At 57.8% G+C, this 13868-nt stretch overlaps 1 protein-coding gene across 1 annotated transcript in view; it reads left to right on the top strand.

Moving 5' to 3' along the window:
* Positions 1 to 6059: 6059 nt before the first annotated feature.
* The window catches only part of CACNA1I (calcium voltage-gated channel subunit alpha1 I), a 116314-nt gene continuing 108505 nt past the window's right edge, over positions 6060 to 13868 (top strand). The window contains exon 1 of the mRNA XM_025881969.2: positions 6060 to 6159. The gene's annotated coding sequence lies outside the window, so the exon portion shown is untranslated. The remainder of the gene's footprint in view (positions 6160 to 13868) is intronic.

Below are 13868 nucleotides of genomic sequence, written 5' to 3'. Positions count from 1 at the left end.
CTGACTGCTCTCCCTGCCTCCTCTCTCTTGCCCCTCAGGCTCCGCCGCTCCACTGTATCTGAGCTCGGCTCCCTTCACCTCTCCTGTCCCCTGCCCTGTCTCACGCTTCCAGGCCTCCCTGATTCGCTGTCTTTCCCTCTCTGTGCCCAGTTCACCCCCACCGCAGCGTCTGCCTTCCCAGGCTGGGGAGTTTCTGGGAGCCAGTCTCGGGGGGACATCAGACACCACCATCCACCCCAGGAAGGATCAGAAACCAGGGCCCTCCCTCCCTCCTTAAGTTTCCCAGTCCTGTTCCTCTGCCCTCTGAAACATCCCTCCAATCAGTCTCATCCCTCCTGTCAGCAATATAGCCCAGGCTAATACAGGCCCTCATTGTGCCCTCTGCCATCAGCTCACGCACCACCCAGGCAGGGCTTCCTCAACAAGCCTGACCTCGCCACTCCCCAGCCACACTTCCCTCAGCCTGGCATTCAGACACTTGGCCCGGCCACGCGGCCACGCGGCCACATGGCCACGCGGGACTTCCTCCTGTTCCCACAACAGGCCTTGCTCCTTCATACCCCCGGGCCTTTGCTCCTGCTGTTTCCCCCTGCCTGGAATGACCTTCTTCTGATGCTTTGGCAGAAAATCTCTTACCAGCGCAGCACCCCCTTCCAAGACTTCAAGTGGTCATGATGCCGTGTGAAGCCTTCTCTGACCCTCCCATGCCAGAAACAGTGGTTTTCTCTTCTACTCCACTTGACCTGGGGTATCTAAACATGGCTGTTCCCCACTGGGCTGGGTTTTGTCATTGCTGTATATCCAACACTTTGCACATAGTACGTGGTCAATAAATGTCACTGAGCAATCATCCAGGGTGACCGATGGCATGCCGCAGCACCTCTCATGACCTCAAGGTCCTCATCAGTAAAATGGGCCTGGAAATGACGGTTCAGAGCCCTGGCATTCAAGAAATGCGCTCAGCAAGGGAAGCCTGGGTGGCTCAGTTGTTGAGTGTCTGCCTTCGGCTCAGGTCATGATCCCAGGGTCCTGGGATCTAGTCCTGCATCGGGCTCCCCACTTAGGGGGAAGCCTGCTTCTCCCTCTCCCACTCCCCCTGCTTGTGTTCCCTCTCTCGCTGTGTCTCTCTCTGTCAAATAAATAAAATCTTAAAAAAAAAAAAAAGATGCGCTCAGCAAATATTGAGCACCTACTGCATGTCAGGTCGTGCGTGCCAGATACTGTGAGGCACCAAGGAGATGATGTGTCACTGGTCAAACACCAGTCAAATGTGATGGGGGCTTCTGGTGTCTCTGTCTGGGGTGGGGGTTTGTGCAGTTCCCTGTTGCAGATCTTCTGTCTGACATTCATGCTGGAATAAACCCACTGCTGCTTCATCCCCACCCTTGCGGGTTGTAGACTACTGGGGTATCAGCAGCCCTTTCCAGATGCACCCAGACTGGATGCCTCAAGCCCCATCCAGAAGTTTCTAGGGCATCAGTGGCCTTCTTTGGCTGAGAGTCAGGGACCTCCCACCTGGCAGGAACCTGAGGATCCTGTGATCTGCCCCTTTTCCTTCTGTCTGTCTCTAGCCTCCTTCCTCGGCAGGTGGGAGAGGGATCTCTGTCTCTGTCTCTGTCTGTCTGTCTCTCACACACGCACTCTGGCATGGAATTTTGCGTCTGCCGCTCATTAGCCAAGTGACCTGGGATCATTTACTTAATTTCTCTGGATTCTGGTTCTCCCATCTATAAAATGAGCTTCATGTTACCTCTCACCCAGAACTCTTGCCAGGATTAAGTGGGCTAATGGAGTAAATAGGCACCTGTCAGTGGGGAGGGAGGCTCCCCTAGCTCCTTATCTGGATAAGATGCCACAACCTCACCCTTCCTGCCTGGGCAGGATTCCTGGGGCCACAGCCACCCTGGGGGGAGGCTAATGTCCTCCTGCGCCTCTCTGGCTTTGCCTTTGCTCCTGCCAGCTTAGTCCAGTTGGGGGATGGACTGGTTGGTCCGGGGGCCGGTCGTCCGCGTGGGCTCCGACCTTGACATCCACACACTGGACACCCACTTGCACTAGGCCTGTGTGTGTGTGTGTGTGTGTGTGTGTGTGTGTGTCTTGCTGATTTTCCAGGGGGCAGGGGAAGGGGAGCCAGCGCTCCAGCCATGGAAGCTACTCACATCGGAGTCCTCCATCCCCCTCTGAAACTTCCGTTCTTCTCCCTCTGCCAATTCAGCCACCACCGCTAGACTGGGCTCTTGGGCTCCTGGAACCCATCCCTCTGCATCCAAATCCCCTTCCTGTTTCACCCATAGTCAGCATTTCCGGACCCTTCACCTCATGTTCTCTGGCCCTCGCACAGGCCCAGTACCTAGTAGCTGCTTAATAAAGCTTTCGGAGCATTGAAGTTCATTTTCTGCCGTGGGTTTTCTCCTCCCAGTGGGCTGCTCCTGGGGCCTGGTCCTTTGGTGTTCAGGTTGCTGCTGGGCGCTGAGAGCAGTCCCTTCCCATGCCCCAGGGGGAATGTGATCTGAAGGGGCACAGCGTGGCCTATGTGAGGGTATCACTGGCCTGGTCCCTTTCTACTCTGAGAGGTGGGGCCACTCTGCCAGTTTGGAACCCTGGACCCTTTAATTCTTAGAATTTTTGAATCCTAGGATTCCGAATCATAGCTCGGAGCACAGACTCTGCAGCCAGATGCCCTGAATTCAAATCTGGCTCTGCCTTTTATCAGCTGTGTGATCTTGAGCAAGTTACCTGACTTCTCTGTGCCAAAGGCTCCTCATCTGTAAAACAGGAGTGACGATTTACAAGATTGTGGAAAGGATTAAAAGCGTTAATATTTATCAAGGGCTTAAACCAGGGCCCGGCGCAGATAAATACTTTGTATTTGAGAAATTAATCAGTGTGGATTTTGAGAATATCCGCAACTTTGTCTCTGTGTATTTAGGATCTTTGCTCCTGGAAGGGGGACCTCATCGCGTGTCCTGGAGCAGGAATTCTGCCCCAGTTCTTTTCTGCCCCAGCTTGCTCATCCCCCTTAATGGATTCTCCCGACCCTTCTAGCCACTTCAATCGCTGGAAAGTTCTCCTGGGAACGGAAGTGAGCCTGGGCTGCTCTGGGAGTAGGGAGGGAGGCCCTGGTTGGGTCCCGGGGGGAGGGGCTGGGGAGCCTGGCCCAGCTGTCAGCCCAGGTGGGTGCATGAAGGGACTCCAGGCTGGCGCCCTGCACCCCTCCCCTGGTCCCGGCAGGCCCCCCCGCCCCCCACCCCCCACGCCGCTCCCAGGGCACGGCAGGGCCTAATGAGTGTGTGCTGCTGCTGCAGGCTTCTGCAAATACCAGACACAATATAAATAGCAATAATGAATAAATGAAGCTCCCACCGCCAGCGAGGGCCCCTGGGGGGACGGCTGCAGCCTTGCCTCTGGCCGAGACCTGGAGTTGCAATCCTGTCCGCCAGCGGCTTGAGGGTCGCCCCTCACCCCACTTCTTCTATGACCTTTGGTTTGTCTGCAGCCTCCCTGTGCACAGAGCCCACCCCTATGCTGAGGGCAGAAGAATGGAGGAATGGACAATGAAGGCATCAAGTAGTGTGGGTGGATATAAAGCAGAACTTTCTGCCAATGTGGATGCCTGAGGATGCTGGGGAGGGGGTGTGGGTCCCGCCAGCACAGGGGAACGCACTATAATCATGGAGGGAAGCAAATTTCTCCTTAAATATGAAAAAGAACTTTGAACGATCGGAGGTGCTCAGGGAGCAAAGCAGCTGCCCGGGGAAGTGGGGAGCCCAGTGTCACCCCAGGTAGGCAGGCAGGGCCTGGGTGGCTGCTTTGGGAGGTTGGAGCTGAAAAGACCCAGTCCTGAGAATTCACCATCTGGTGGCTTCTCAAGGTCCTGTCCAGTCTTTTGAATTTTATTATTTTTTAAGAAAGATTTTATTTATTTATTTGAGACAGAGAGAGAGAGAGAGAGCACAAGGAAGGGCAGAGGGAGAAGCAGGCTCCCCTCTGAGCAGGGAGCCCGATGCGGGGCTCGATCCCAGGACCCCGGGATCATGACCTGAGCCGAAGGCAGATGCTTCACCGACTGAGCCACCCAGGTGCCCCTCTTTTGAACCTTATGAAAATGTTGCCAGAGGACAATGGACAGAAAGTGAGCAACGTTTGGTCACTTCTCCCTGATTTGTGGTCTGATTGCTGTCTGATTGCTGTCTGCTGTCACGTTCCCGGGCCTGGCGCTTTCCAGCTGGGCACTCCGTGGGTCAGGGCCTGGAATGCCTACCCCGCCACCTTATTTCTTACCTCCATGCCTTTGGTTGTGTCCTTTCTTCCTCCTGGAAACCATTTATCCGCCCATCACCTCTCCTCTTATCTCAGACCCATTTGAGCATTCCGGGCGCAGTGCGAGCCTCTTGCCTTTGGTGAGGCTGTCCCTTGAAGACTCCTGATCTGAAGCCCACTCTGTTCTGAAATAAATCCACCCCACAAATAGACTCCTCCTGGCCAGCTTACTCCCTATTATGAGACACCTCCTAGCCTAGGTGTGCCTACAACACCTTTCACCGTGGTCTGGTGACAAAGGTTTGTCTTGTCTCCCTGGGCAGATTAAAGGGCAGGAAGGGATGAATATTTGCTGAGCACCTACTAGGTGCCAGGGATGGTGCCAAGCCCTGTATAGACTTCTCATTCTGCAAAGTGTGAACTTCTATCTCCATTTCACAGATGAGGAACCTGAGACTCAGAGACCTTAAGGGGCTTCCTCTGACAAGAAGCCACAGAGCTGGGATCAAACTTGAGTGCCCCTTCCTCCACAGCTCTGCCTGTCTGCCAGGCCAAGTGGCCCCAAGGCAGGCCTCAGTATCCTCAGTATCAGCCCCCCGCCTCACTCCCTCCAGCCTCAGCCCAAGGCAGGACTCCCCCCCCCCCCCCGGGGCCCGGTTTTCAAAAGGATGAGGTGGGGATGGAGAGGGCTGAGCTGAGTGCCTCTTATATGCTTCAGGCTCCTGTGACCCAGGCTGCCCTGGGGAAGTGGAGAGGCTAGGGGATTTGAAGCTGGAGAAAGAAGCCTCTGTTCTACTTGAGAGCCCTCTTGGAAGCCTTCCTGGAGGAGGTGACCTTTCAGCCAAACCCTGAAGGTTGGGAGGAGGCGCCGATGCAGATTAGCGGGAAGCTGCCTGGGCTGAGGAGCCACCTTCAGAGTCCAGTCGTGGCCTGCCCCACCGTTTAAGAGCTGTGGCCTCAGCGGGGCAGCGACTCTCATGGGCAGTGGGGGAGCCCCCCTTCCCCAACCTCACAGTATCTCAGTGAGAATCCAAAGTGTTCCGTGGCCAAGCAGGGACCTGGGACACGAGGTTGGTCAATAATGTGGGGGGTCCCTCCCTTTTTACGCATGACGCAGCCCCCTCGATAGGACCCTCCCCCAGGCACGACCCTGAATTTTAAGGGGGGTGGCCCCAAGGCTTGGGGCTTCCTGCCCTCTGGGGAGGAGTGGGGGCTCACCAGCCGCCGCCGTGAGTCTGTCTGTCGCCTCCACGCCTCCCCCCTCCAGCGTCCCGCGCCTGCAGCTTTCCCCGAAGACATTTGGTGTCAGTATAAGGACGGCTTTGCCTCGCACGCGGCGCGGCTCGGTCTCGCCGCCGCCGCACGTCCCCGCACCGCCGGGCGCTCGGGCTCCTCCGCAGCCCCCGCCGCGCGCAGACCCCGCGCCTCGAGCCCGCGGCCGGAGGCGCGAGCCGAGCCGGGCGAGGGACGAGCCGCGACCCCGCGCCGCCGCCGCGCGGTCCTCTCCGGCCACTTGCCGGCCGCTCGGTCCCTGCAGCGCCCCCGGCCCCGGCCCCGGCCCCGGAGCGCCGCGCTCCCGCCCGCCCGCCGCGCGCTCCAACTCCGGCGCCGTCCGCCGCTCGTCCGCGCCGCCGGCTTCTCGCCGCCCGCCCCAGCCTCGCCGACCCTCCCGCCGCCCGCCGTCTCCTCCCGCCATGGCCCGGGCCCCAGGGCCCGCCGCCCACCGCCCGCCGCCCTGCGCGCCCCAGGGGCTCAGCTGATCCTGAATTGGCGGGGGGGGCGGGGGGGAGCGGCTGGCGGGGCCGGGGGTCCCCCGCGATTTCTGGCTTCGGGGGCACGCGGCGTTCCCGCGTCTCTGACCCGGACGACCCCCTGCTGCCCGGCCAAGTCCATGCCAAGGTAGGTGGGGGTTGGGGGGAAGGAAGGGAGGGCTCCGCTCCGAGGCCAATTTCTTAGCGCGTCGGGTGCTTTCTTTATCGAGGCGTTTATTTGTTTATTTCTGGGGACCAGTTCCCCCCCCCGACACACGCGTGCCCATCAGGTCGGCCCCCAACCCGTGCTTTCGGGCAGGTGCCTTGGGAGGAAGGACGGGAAACTTTGACCGGTCCCTTCTCCAAGGCCACGAAAGTTCTCTCGGTGCCAATGCTGAAGCCGGCTGAGCCAGCGCTGCAGAAATTTATTCAACAAGTCAGGCTGCAGGCCGGGGTGGGGGGGGGGCGGTCTGTGTCTGTCTGTCCCGCTGCCCCTCGGTTGCTGCGGCTTTGCGGCCAGCTGGACCGGGGCTGGTGTCAGTGTCCAGAGGGCTGAGCTGGGAGAATTGGCAGAGACGGAGAGCAGCAGTGGGGGGATTGAATGGGGGAATCCCAGGCAGCAGCGTTAACTTTCCTGGAGGCAGAGGTGGTAGTGGGCCCCCTCCTGGGCCAGCACCCCGAGGGTATGCAAGGCTTCGTTTCATGAAGCCAGGCCAGGGGCTGGAGCTGGGACTCTAGGGGGTAGAAGGAATCCTCAGCAGGTTGGGGCTGGTTATATAATGAGTGTTTATGATGATTGGGTTTTAATTGTCTGCTGAGTGATGTGTGTGGGGGGGCATGGAGAGATAAGAGGCCTTGGCGGGGGGTGGGAAGGCCTCTTGGGGGGCAAGATGCCTGTGGGAGGGGGTTTTTGGATGGGCCCAGGCTGAGGCTTCAGTCAGTCCCTCTGCTTGTGCCTTTCCCCTCCTTTCCGGGGTCCTGCGGGCTCCAAGCCAGGGATGAGCCTGGTGTGTGGGGAGACCCCTGAGCTATATTCTGGCTGTGCGAGTCTGTGCTCTGGGTCCAGGTGTGTGTGTGTGTCTGTGTGTGTGTGTGTGTGAGAGAGAGAGAGAGAGAGAGAGAGAGAGAGAGAGCGCGAGCTTGCTTGCGTCTGTGCCTTTATGGTGTGATGGGGTCTGGCACGCCATGTGAGGAATGCCCTAGGGCTGGAGTGCTCAGGTTGGCCTGAGCAGGAAGCCAGTCTGTCCCTCTGTCTCTCACCGCCCTGAGGATTCACCCAGCAGATACTGGCACCACCCAGGACCTGGGATGCAGTGCCGATACGGAGGTGGGTCCCTGGGCTGGGCCCGTGGGAAAGGGTCTGGCTGAGGAGTTCAGGCCTGCTTCCCGAGGCTGCGAACCTCAGGCCCTGACCACAATGTCAGGTCACCTCTTGGATCAATATTTCCCCTCGGCCCCAAGGACTGGCTTTGGAAACTCTTGTCCACCCTTCTGGATAAACTTTTTGTTCAGACTCTAGGACCTGGGCTGGGCTGGGGACAGGGTGGGGAGTCTAGCCATCAAGGCTGAGCCAGAGGGAGGGGATGCCAGTGGGTGACAGGGTAGGGCGACACAGAGTGGGGACCAATTCTGAGGCTGCAGTCGGGGGAGGAAGAGGAAGAGGGAGGAGCACATCCTGGGGGGTGGTGCTGAGCCAGTCTGGCACCAAATTCACTAGCCCCAGGCGCACACACCGGGGAGGGCCCGGGCACCACACCGAGTCTCTGCACTCTCTTCCTGGCTGCTCAGAGCAGCCCGGGCCTGCCCTGGGGCACCCTGAGGGGCAGCTCTGGGGAGAGGCTGCCGGCTTGGCAGAAGGCCCCTCCTGGCTCCTCCCCCCACCCCCATTCCAGGTGCTTCTGAGAGGGCATCTTCTAGGTCCACCAGAGGGCACCAAGCAGCGGTTCCTGAGTGCCTGGGCCCTGACTCCCCTTGACCTTGGGTGGGGAGGTGGGTGCAGAGGTGGCTGTGAGAACTAGAACGAGAACGGCTGCCCTCTCACCCTCTGTCACCGGCTCCAGACAGACTCCTCCGGAGAGCCCGCAGCCGAGCTGGGAGCAGTTTTAGGGACTGGGGTGATTGCAGCACCTCCGTGTCCTGGACCCGGATCCACACCGAGCTCAGAGCTTCGCCCCCTGTGACTCTCCCAGTCCCTTTCATCATGCCCCCTCCACTGCCAGCTCGACCACCCACACCCCGCACCCCAGGTGGGACTCCCCTGGGCCTCAGCCCTCCCAGGAAAGTCTGTTTCTAGACACCACTCGGTTCTCCCCCACCCTGGAAGAGCTCCCGCCCCCAGGCAGCTTCTGAGTGCTTTCCAAGGTAACAAAGCCGGCTCTTGTGGGGCTCCTGGATTCCCGGCTGTCTCCCCCTCCGCCCGCTTCTTCTCTCAGTTGCCCAGCCCCCGGCTCAGGGTGCTCAAACACTCCGTCTGGAAAGATGGGATGCCAGGCTGGGGGAGGTCCAGGGAGCCCCCACCAGGCTGCAGGGAGAGCAGGGTCCTCCTTCCCTCCTCTTCATCCCTTTTCCTCCTCCCAGCTTTCTTCCTCGTCCTTCCTTCCCCGCTGCTCCATTCTGACCCTTTCCCTTCCTCCAGTTCTTTTCTGCAGAACGCTTTCCTCAAACACGTTCCCAGCGCCTGCTCTTGCCTTGTGCCCTCAGCCCTCGTGCCCACAGTGGAGGGAGCTATGGGGGTGCGTGCGGTGTGTCCGAGCTCCGCGATCCACGGTCTGTGGTTCTCTGGAACTGTGCGTGTGGGGGTCTGTGGGTCTGCAGGCCCATGGGTCTGAGGATCTATAGATCTGCGGGCATATGTGTCTGCGGATCGATGGATGCGTGGATGTTGGGATCCATGGGTCTGTAGGTCTGGGGGCCTATGGATCCTGAGGTCCAGGAAGATGTGGGCTGAGTCTCTCCCCCTCATGGCTGCCAGCCTAAGGAAGGAAGAAAACACATCTGATTTCCTTGTCTCTCTCTTAGATTTATTAAGCACCTACTATGTGCCAAGCCCCCGTTCTGGTTACTGGGGGGACACGGAAGCGAACAAAAGGGAGCAGACCAATTCTGCCCTATTGGAGCTTTTGTGCCCGGAGAGGGAGCCCGGGGCTCCCCTCTGCCGGCTGCTGTGTGGGCAGATGGCTACAGGGCCTGGTTTTCTCCTGTGCCCTTGCTGGGGAGAACGGGGGCTCTGCTTGGTATGTAGGTGGTGCAGACTGGGGAGGGTTTGAAATCACCAGGTGTTTGGATGTCCTTGAACAAGTGTGAGGGGCTTGGGGGGGGGGGGCTCGTTGAGCAGGAGAGGATGAGGGAAGTGGTTTCTCCAGGATGGAGGCCATGGTCTTCTGGGGCTGGAAGTCAGCACAGACCTGGCCCTGCCTCACAGACCTTCTCCCTTCAGCTCAGAGGCCCTGCCTCTGCCAGTTCCCCATCTTTCTGGACTCTGGCCACGGTGGTCTCACTGATGATGCATTTTGAGAAGAATGTCAGGCTTTTCTCTCTCCTCATCACTGACTCTGGCCCTGATGAGCTGTGAGGGCCCCAGGCAGGTCTCTGTTGGTCCAGGGACTTAGGCCTTCTCCCTGGACCACTCAGCTCTTGTCCTGGGGAGGGGGGGGAGGGGGGGAAATATGAGAACATTCAGGATCATGGGCATGGCCCAGAGAGGGAGGGCACTTAGCATCACAGGGGGAATCAGCTTCTTGCACAAGTGGGACAATACCTTTCACCTTAAAGGATTTTTGTGAGGCTTAGATGTGTCTCTGCAGCGCCTAGCATGGGGCCTGGTGCAGTGAACCGAAGCTGTTTTTCTTTCATGAAGGTACTTTCCAGTTCTTTTCCCCCTGTTTGCTATCCCTTTAGTGAGGTAGCGAAGGAGTCCCGTTCTGCCTTTTATACAAGAGGACATGAAGCTTGGTGAGGCTGGGTGGTGGGGTGAGTGTGGCGCTGGGACCCGAACCTGGGCCCTGAGGCTCCTGACCCAGTGCTCTTCCTTCTAGAACAACCTCCCTCCCTCCAGGGACCACATTCACTCTCATTTTTTCCGCTGAAGTAAGACCCAAGGCCCTCATTACCGCGGAATGAGTAAAAAATGATCATCAGAGTCGCCTGCTGGGAAATGTTCAAACACACTGATGGAGATTCAAATACAGTGTCGCTGGCTGGCACTAGTCATAAGGCTGAGAGCTGGCAAACAGTGACAATGTGTAATGACAGGTGTGTGGGCAGGTACCGGGGTGGGGGTGGGGGTGGGGGTGGGCGTGCTGCAGTGTCCTGTCCACCGCGCAGTCTGGATGACTCTTTAACTGGTCACGTGGATTTCACTAAGTAGCCCTCGACCCTGGGAAAATCCCTTAGGCTCTCTGTGCCTCAGTTTCCTTACCTGTAAAGTGGAGAGAGTAAAAACACCTGCTTCTCTGGATTGTAATGAAGGCCCTGGCCCACAGTAAGTTCTCAACTAATAATGTTGGCTATGACTCTTGGTAGCCATCATGGGAAGGGGTTCTGATCCACTTCATTGAACACTGCAAGGCTGGGAGGGCTGGCTGTTGATTTTGGTGACAGGACCAAGATGACTGCGTCGTGTAGCAGGCTCGGCCGGGCAGACCACAGCAAGTTTTGCATCAGGTCATGCATTTGGGGCCATCCTTAAGCCATTCATCTTTAGGCTAGAGGAGACTTGCCTTGGCTGCAGTTTCTCTGAAGAGGATCTGAGGGCACCAGTGGACCACATGCACCCTAGATGCTGCAGTCTGATTGGGTTGCCACCCAGGCTCTGGGGCTCCCAGGTGGCATCAAGAGATGACCCCACTGCAGAATTAGGTGACCTCTCTGCTTTACTCTGGATTATTCGGTGCTAGTCTGGTCCTGCCCTTGCAGGGGAATATAGGCAAACTTGAGTCTGACTGTGGACAGGTCCCAAGGAGTAGATGATCTGGAAATGTCACCCAAGGAGTGGTTGAGGGAGCTGGTGACAAGAGGCCCGGGGCAGATGAAGCTCCGGGGTGGGCGGGCTGTTGTCATGCATCTGCAGGGCTGTCATGCGGAAGAGGGAGCAGACAGAGGGTTCCAGAGCCTCTGGGATGCTGGCTGGAGGATTCTGGGAGGCACGTTTCCCGCAGCCTCGCAAAGACTTTTCTACAGGCCAGCAGATGCAGGCTGTGCATTGGCGTTGTGTGTGTGTGAGTGTGTGTCTGTGTAAATATGATGAGTGTGTGAGGTGCGTGTTTGGGTCTGTGTGAGCAAACACTGTGTGTGTGTGTGTGTGTGTGTGTCTGAGTGTGAGCGTACATGCTCGGTTGTGTACATCTGTGAGTGTGTGAGTGTGTTTGTGTGGCTGGATGGGGGTGTGTGAGCGTGAGTATGCGTGTGAGTGTGTGATCTTTGTGCTGATGAGCATGTGGTGACCAACCACGCCCCTTTGGGGATCCCATTCTTTTCAGAGACTCCCCGTGTGGAGATCTGGGGCCCATTCGAGTCGAAAACCAGGCCTCTGTCTCTGGTGTCCGAAGTTGTGGGATTCTGGGATTCTGGGATTCCGCAGCCAACGGCACTCACAGGCACAGGAGACCGTCACAGGCCTGCTGTGCGCTGGCCCAGTGTCTGGTGGTGCAGCCGGGTGCTCATGGGTGTCACCCCACTCCATCCTCACGGCAGTCCGGCACAGTCTCGTCCTCACCACGGGCCACCGCCGGGCTGAGTGGGGTGCCGGGGCGGAGTGGTGTCAGAGCTGGACTCTAGCCTGTGCCCTGAAATGTCACGCTATAGAGTCTGAGGTTATTGTAGCTAATATGTTGGGCCTCTAAGGTTCTGGGTGATTCTAAGATACTCTGATTCTGAGATTCCTAGATTCTACTCTTTCCAGAATGAATTTGTTGCTTATTCTCCTAGTTGCGACGTTAGCTGACGTGTGGTTGTTGGTAAAGGAATAAACAAGTTATCTGCTTATGTGTGCTGGGGAATACACAGAATACATATACACACATGTATGCATATGTGTGTGTGCATGCATGCGCGTGTGCACACACACACACACACACACACATTCTCACACAGGGCCTGGGGCGACCAGGAGAGGCCTCAGGTCTTTCTCCACCAGGGCTCTGAGCTCTGCAGACACAAGGCCTCTCCACACCATGCTCCAAGGGCTCTGGAAGATTCTGGGAGGCAGATTTCCCCACAGACTTGGAGGGTCTTTGTCCACACTGGGGGTCTTGGCTGTACCAGCAGCTCTATCGGCACTGTCTGGGGACTGAGCTTGGGAGGGAAGGTCTGGTCTGTCCCAGGGTGGTGTCTGTGAAGGTTAGGTGCTTAGCCTCGGGAGTGGCAGGCCTGAACTGGGACCTTGAATCTGCCCTATACGAGCTGAGTGATGATGGGCACCGCTGGACTTCTCTGGGCCCGTTTCTTTCTCCATAAAGTGGAAATAAGGATGGTTTGTACCTTAGGGGGCTGTGGTAGAAATTGACATAAATGATGCATAGAAAGCCCTTTGCTCATTGCCTGGCCCAGAGTCAGACTCAGAGGCTCTGTGATGCTGTGATGGTGGTGGTGGTGATGGTGGTGATGATGGTGATGTTGGTGGTGGTGGTGATGGTGGTGATGGTGGTGATGATGATGATGGTGGTGGTGGTAATGGTGGTGATGGTGGTGATGATGGTGATGATGATGATGTTGGTGGTGGTGATGGTGGTGATGATGATGATGGTGGTGGTGGTGATGGTGGTGGTGGTGATGGTGGTGATGGCGGTGTGATGGTGGTGATGATGGTGAAGATGATGGTGGTGGTAGTGGTGATGGTAGTGGTGATGGTGGTGATGTTGATGTTGGTGGTGATGGTGGTGATGGTGGTGATGATGGTGAAGATGGTGGTGGTGGTGATGGTGATGATGGTGGTGTGATGGTGGTGATGATGTTGGTGGTGATGGTGGTGATGGTGGTGTGATGGTGATGATGGTGAAGATGATGTTGTTTGTGGTGATGGTGATGGTGGTGATGATGGTGAAGATGATGATGTTGGTGGTGGTGATGGTAGTGGTGATGATGGTGATGATGTTGGTGGTAGTGGTGATGGTGGTGATGATGATGATGATGTTGTTGGTGATGCTGGTGATGGTAGTGTGATGGTGATGATGATGCTGGTGGTAGTGGTGGTGATGCTGGTAGTGGTGATGGTGGCGGTGGTGGTAGTTATGGCAGAGAGAGGGCTGGTGTGGCTGCCCCTGGAGATGGCACTGCTGGCCTCAGGCATGCTTAGACATCTACCCTTTATGGGTCTCAGAGAGCCTTCCCATCCACATCATGTGAGGCCTGCTGATGCAGGCAGGAGGAGGGCTGAGCTTTATGGAGAAAAAGGTCGAGGCTCCAAGAGGTTGGTGGAGTCAGGAGTGGGTGTGTGTGTTCCAGACCCAGTGGGGTTTTGCTCTTGCCCCTGCACCTGCTCACAGAGGCCAGTCCAGTCACCACACCACTGCCTGGTGGCCCCACCCTGGGAGTACTTAGAGGGAGGAGGCTCCAGGATGTGGAGGCAGCTCAAACTCTGGGGCCAGAGGGACCTGAGTTTCAATCCATCAGTGCTGTCACCTAAAGCCAGTCCTCTCATGTCTGTGAGGCTCCATTTGAGAACAGGTTGGAGCCCAGGGGGGCCCAGGTGCCAACCCATCAAGGGCTTCCAGCCCTAGGCAGCAGGGAAGCTGGGGACAGGAGCAGGGCTTCAGGCATAGGGCAGAGGGAATTGGGACTATAGGGAGCAGGTGAGAGGCTGGTGCCCTGAGTAGGCACTGGGGCGCAGGTCAGAGGGTGGAGCCTGGGTGGGCACTGGGG

This window comes from Callorhinus ursinus, unplaced genomic scaffold (genome assembly GCF_003265705.2).
Source record: "Callorhinus ursinus isolate GAN/ISIS: 27379988/994484 unplaced genomic scaffold, GSC_fseal_2.0 scaffold48, whole genome shotgun sequence".
In the NCBI taxonomy this organism is placed as follows: Eukaryota; Metazoa; Chordata; class Mammalia; order Carnivora; family Otariidae; genus Callorhinus; species Callorhinus ursinus.
The sequence above is the reverse complement of the archived record's forward strand: the minus strand, read 5'-3'. Positions and strand labels throughout refer to the sequence as shown.